We start from the raw sequence: 6,428 nt of genomic DNA, 5'->3' as shown, positions 1-6,428 counted from the left end.
CACCCACCTGAGAGTTGAAGGAGACCCCCTCCCTGCTTTGTGATGGCTCCAAAGAAACAAGATGTGTGCCCCGCCTTCACCCCACATTGTCTACTTTGATTTACAGCACAGACATCACAGGGGGACCTTTTTGGTTAACATTTACAGAAGTGCTTTCTGTCTGGTTTCTAGATGGAGACTGACAGGAGCCTGGCTGGGGAGCCCTCTGGCAGGGCTGGCGGCTGGGCTGGCAGGATCTGGCGCTCCCCGTCCCCAGAACCGACTTTGTCCCTCGCAGCCATGGTGGCTGCACTAACCACACTCTTCCTCCACCTTTGCACTAAGAAAAGCAAATAAGCAGACCAAGAACTGTTTGCATTTGCCCCAGATGCTCCCTGGCTGCGGGAAGAGGTCAGTAGGGAGCGTGCAGGGAGAGGGGAAAGGAGGCCGGTTCTGCAGGGAGGGCACGCTGGCTGCCTACTCCTGGGGAGGGACAGAGGAAAGGCTCGTCCAGCCCAGCACAGGCCTGCGGAGGGACCCTGTGGGCGCAGTGCATGGAGACTGAAGAGGTGATGGTGCTAGATACCCCTATCCCTGGCATATTCTGCATTTCAAAACAGAGAATAAGTAGTCGTGTTAGCTATAAAGTGGCAGGAGCTGTTCCTTAGCAAGAGACAGAGACAGAGAGGAACAGACACACAGAGAGACAGAGATGGAGGCAGAAAAATACACAGAGAAATGGAGAGACAGAGAGAGAGACGTACAGATAGACAAAGGCGTAAAGAGGCCCCCCCCCCCCCCCGCACCCTAGGGATATGTTGTCAAGGGTGGCTTTTTTGTTATGAAGATTTGCAGCCTATTTTGCACGGCTGGCCGGCCTTGGCCTCCCGCCGCCATCATTGCTGCCCCAGGGAAGGCTGCTCGCTGGCTTCCTCCCACCCCCTTGCCACTGGCAGCAAAACCATGCTGGGTTATGACATCAGCGACTTTTCCCCTTCTCAGCCCCGGGGTAGATGGGCCAGGTTGGAAAGCAGCAGGAACCTTTTCCAACACTAACAAACCATGAGCTCAGGCAGCAAGCCCTGATATTAGAAAACGCGGGAGACTCTTAGGGGTTTCACTCAGCCTCAAAGGGATCCACGTCTTTCCAAGAGCCAAGTCCCGGTCCCTTTTCAGGGCAGCCGGCCAAGCTGGGAGATTGGGAGCTGGAAAGATGTCCCCTGAAATACAGGTTTGGTGACTCTGGCCGTGAATGGCCCCGGTTCACAGGGGAGGGTTGCTGTTCCTTTGCCATCCTTAGCCTCTTTGCAGCACTTGCTGAAAAATAGACAGAAACACCCAGACAGGAGCTTGGGCCGTATATGCAGGGGACAAATGAAATGTTTTCCTACTGTGTAAAAAGTCCAGGTGTTCCCATATGTAGAGCTTGGAACAATGTCATCAGCTCCTCTTCATTTTTTTCCCAAATAACCTCCTTTAAGAGACAGCAAACACCAGTGCTGCGGAGGTATGTCTAATTGCAGATACTTTTTGTTCATCATCACATTGAACATTGTTGTGTGTTCCAGCAGCCACCAACTTCCTCAGGAGGAAAATTCAATCGTGCTCTAAGCGGCAGCATGAAGGGACCGGGCCAAGCAGGCAGGGTGCTGCGGGTCGACAAGGTGCCGCTGTGCCCCTGAAGCCTTAGGAGCCTCAGCCTAGGAGCTCAGGAAAGGGTGGGGCTCCTGCCCACCTGGCTTTCTGCCTTACTGAGCTCCAAAGACAGGCTCCTTCCACGTCACGGGCAGCCCTTATCCTGCGTGTGCGTCTCGCTCCCTGACAAGCCTATTTGTGCCTTGTCACCAGAAATATACCTTTTTTCTTCTCTCATCTGTCCCTGACACCCCCAGCTTATCTAGCCTGAAGATAGGCTATCAAAATGGTAATAGCCAGATGGAAAACAAGGAAAAATAAGTCCTTTCCCACAAGGAAGCAATACAGATTTTGGGACTGAAGAAATTTCTACTATTCTCCCAACATCATTCCCTCCGCCCTGGGTATGCTTCTGAGAGGGTCGGAGGTGTCACCTGCCAGACCCTGGGACTGGCTGAGGCAAAACACACCTGCAGATTTCTTGTGAATGAAAAAGTGAATCACTAAAAGGAGGAGCTGTCATCCCCGGGCATTTCTCTGTGCACAGGCGACCTGTGTTGGGATGGCAGCAGAACCTGGACAACTGAGCCAACACACGGAGGGAAGCCCTCACCAGCCTGCATTCGACTTGTATGAGAGAAAAGTGAACGTTTCTTTTTTTTTTTTTGAGACGGAGTCTCGCTCTGTCGCCCAGGCTGGAGTGCAGTGGCCGGATCTCAGCTCACTGCAAGCTCCGCCTCCTGGGTTCACGCCATTCTCCTGCCTCAGCCTCCCGAGTAGCTGGGACTACAGGCGCCCGCCACCTCGCCCGGCTAATTTTTTTTGTATTTTTTTTTAGTAGAGACGAGGTTTCACTGTGTTAGCCAGGATGGTCTCGATCTCCTGACCTCGTGATCCGCCCGTCTCGGCCTCCCAAAGTGCTGGGATTATAGGGTTGAGCCACCGCACCCGGCCAGAAGTGAACGTTTATGTGCAAAACCACTGAGCTTTTGGTGTTGTTCCTGCAGCACAGGGCATTCCATCCTGCCTAATACTGAAACGAGTACTGCTAGGCTTGATCTATAAAGAGGAGAACATAAAAGGCCTGCATATTCTCTGTCAGGTCCTGCAAATGCAGTGCACTTTTCTTGGCCTTGCTCTGACCAGGCTGTTTAAAATCTGTCACCCTGCCAGTCACCATTGTATTACCTTGCTTTATTTTTGTTCATAGTATTTACTGATAATTTATGTGCTTATTATGTTTCCCTGACTGGAATGTAAGTTCCATGAAGGCCAGGACTTGTGCCGTAAAACAGGGCCTGGCACAGAGTAGGCACTTAATGTATATTTTTGAAAGTGAATTGTGGGCTTAAAATTCTGCAAATAGTTAAGCACGGATTTTTCAAAAAAGTTAATAAAGGTGAAGGCCTTCCTTGCCTTTATTAAATGCTTAAAATGGATCAGTGGCCGGGTAGAGATGGAAGGAGTCACACACAGACTCTACCTTCAAGGGGTTTCAATCAAACTGGGAGACAAAAATAGAAACATGAAACAAGCAGAGAGCAGATCTCTAGATACATAAGAGTTAATTAAGTACTAAGGGTGTAGTGAAATTTGTGAGGGAGGAAGGAGAAGAGGACCGTCCAGAGGTATGGCTCACCACCGAAAACTCTCTGGGGCAGACAGGTTTGGCACCAGACTGAGAGCAGGGTTCTCCAATTTGAGCTTGCAGAAGAATCACCTGGAAGGTTTCTAAAACCCACACTATTGGCCCCACCCCCAGAGTTTCTGATTCACTAGATCTGGATTACACCTGGGGATTTTTTTTTAAATTTATTTTTTATTTTTTATTTTTATTTTTTTAGACAGAGTCTTGCTCTGTTACCCAGGCCGGAGTGCAGTGGCACTACCATAGGTTACTGCAACCTCAAACTCCCCGGTTTAAGCGATCCTCCCACTTCAGCCTCCCCAGTAGCTGGGATTTCAGGCATGTGCCACCAAGCCCAGCTAATTTTTTTGTTTGGTTTTTCTTGAGATGGAGTTTCACTCTTGTTGTCCAGGCTGACAATGGTGCAAACTCAGCTCACTGCAACCTCTGCCTCCTGGGTTCAAGTGATTCTCCAGCCTTGCCTCCTGAGTAGCTAGGATTACTGGCATGTGCCACCACGCCCAGCTAATTTTGTATTTTTATTAGAGATGGGGTCTCACCACGTTGGCCAGGCTGGTCTCGCACTCCTGACCTCAGGTAATCCACCCACCTCAGCCTTCTAAAGTACTGGGATTACAGGTGCCCACAGCTGTGCCCAGCTTAATTTTCGTATTTTTAGTAGAGATAGTGTTTCTCCACGTTGGCCAGGCTAGTCTCGAACTCCTGACCTCAGGCGATCCACCTGCCTCGGCCTCCCCAAGTGCTGGGATTACAGGCCTGAGCCACCACACCTGGCCTCACCTGTATTTTAAATCGAGTTTTACTGGGTAACAGCCATGCTCATTCATTTACATATTGTCAATGGCTGCTTTCAAGCTACAACAGCAGAATTGAACAGTCTCGAGACCATATGGCCTGCAAAGCCCAAAATATTTACTGGCCCTTTACAGATAAAGTTTGCTGACCCCTGGAGAGAAAGTCATGGCCCATGGCTGGCAGATGGAAGCCTCAGGACCTGAAGATTTCTCAAAGAAAGGGACCTGCTGCTAAGAGCGATTAATATATGTTCACAGCGTGCAGCTGAAGCCTGATGATGGCTGTAGGATAAAGGACATCACCCAGATGACATTTTGCCTCCAAAGCTCTGGGGAACAATTGTGGAAGAACTGCAGGGATATTCTGTTAGAACGTTCTTGTGTCTGGATAGGATGAGAACTGTCTTATAACAAAGTGCAGGCCCCACGTCTGAGGGCATGTTTCTTGTGTTTAGGCACTTCCGAAGCAGGGAGCACCTTCAAGGGGCACTGGTCTTCCCAGAAACAGTGTTTGACCTGTGATGATGTCCCGGGGGCAGGGGACCTAGAAAAAGACCTTAGCCTTCCCATAAGGCATGATTCTTCTCCTCTAGAGAGCATCAAAAGTCAAGTCAAGTAGTAAGCATCCTGTGCTCCAGTCTCGGGCCACAGACACACACAAGAACTGGAGCAAAACCAAACATAGTGTATCATCACCACTGAGCCCCCAGGAGCCCCCAGATGCTTCTGAACATCAAAGCAGAAAGACGCTCTCAGAAATCAGGTTGAACGCCGCGGGTTAGGTGTGTGACATTGTCTCTGGGTCCCTGCTTTGGTTTAATTAAACTAAGTCTGGTGGTGAATTGGTTCCCAAATGTTCATTGGTGGATGGGCAGCATCAGAATTGTCTACATCTTTTAAAAAACACTTACGTAAAACTTCTGCATGTCTTCCTGTGAGAGTTTGATTTTCAGCAGGCTTGGGGTGGATTCCTACTTTTAAGAACTCCCCACGCCCATCCTAAGTGATTGTGACTCCCGGTAAGTGAATGCTGACAAATTGAACCTGCCAGCATGGACATTTATTTATGAAATAAATGAACATTAATTTCATACTCTTTCTATGGATTCAAGGTGGTGCTGGATCCACAGGCTCACCTGGCCCCCCAGCTTTCCCTGCAGAATCTGCCATTGTGCCTTAAATCCGGCAAGAAGTCACTTATCCTGTGCCGCTGGAGCTCTTGATTGGCTGTGACTGAGATGGGACTTTAAGTTCTCACCAGGATAAAAAGTGGGGTTCCGACTTTACTGCCTTCTGAACCCTGCTGATCTGTCCTCAGCCAAGAGCTTGATTTTCTTCTGAAGAGCAGTGTTTTTCCAACTGTGGTTGAAATCTGTTCATGGGTTCTAAAATCAATTGTTGAGGATGCAACCATTTTGAATTAATTTTTAATTCAAAACATTAAATAGACTAGAAATTTTTAATTTTTAATTCAAAAAAATAGACTAGAAAAAAATCAGAATGCATCACGTATGGTAGGGATAAGTGGAATTCTTTCTGTAAAACTTGTTTTGGAGGGTACGTTATGCATTGGGCTGCTGTGTATTTCTTACTATGTTTCACAGGGAAACTGCTGTCCTCTCTGCAGTACAATATAAATCAACAATGGCCCTAACTTCCTTAAGACAGCTCTCATTTCTGCTTGCAGAGGACAGATGGAAAAAGTCACCAGGGAGGGTAGACTGCCATATACAAGTACTTCAGGGAGGCTACCTGGAAACTAACAGAAAACCAGTTTGTGGATGATTGCAGAGCCTGGGGAGAGAAATCAATCTTGGACAGTCTTATGGATGGCAGCCAACAGCCCACCACGCCCAGCCCATTGCACCTGTCACCTGGGGACAAGCAGGGTCTATCTGGAACGGACTCTGGCCAGGATTCGGTTTCCCTTTCCCTGAAATGGGGATAATCACCCTCTTGACTATTGCTGTTATGGGAAAGGCCAAATTAGGGGAAAAAAATTCTGTCCAATAAAGGATGAACCACAAAGCTCAGGTCAGTAATGGCCTCTATTGGTGGTTTGGGAGGTGTGCTTTTATGGGCATTAAGGGCGAAAGAGAAAGTCTGCACTCAAATCAAGTCTAGGCAATGTGGGAGTTGGAAAGAGACACGTGGGAGCACAGACCCAGTCACCTGAAGGCAAGGAGCCTTTCTTTTTCCTCCTCTTGGCAGGCAGTGTGGGCTCCTGGGCCCCAAGCAGGATCCCTTAGGGCTGATCTCTTACCACACACTGGTCTGACTCGGTGACCTAGAAGAGGATAGTCGGAGCCAACAGGATGAGGGGACGAGCTTGGAGGGCATCTATTGTGTGCCACCCTTGAGTGGCTGGAAAT

This window comes from Papio anubis, chromosome 15, assembly GCF_008728515.1.
Source record: "Papio anubis isolate 15944 chromosome 15, Panubis1.0, whole genome shotgun sequence".
Lineage (NCBI taxonomy): Eukaryota > Metazoa > Chordata > Mammalia > Primates > Cercopithecidae > Papio > Papio anubis.
The sequence above is the reverse complement of the archived record's forward strand: the minus strand, read 5'-3'. Positions refer to the sequence as shown.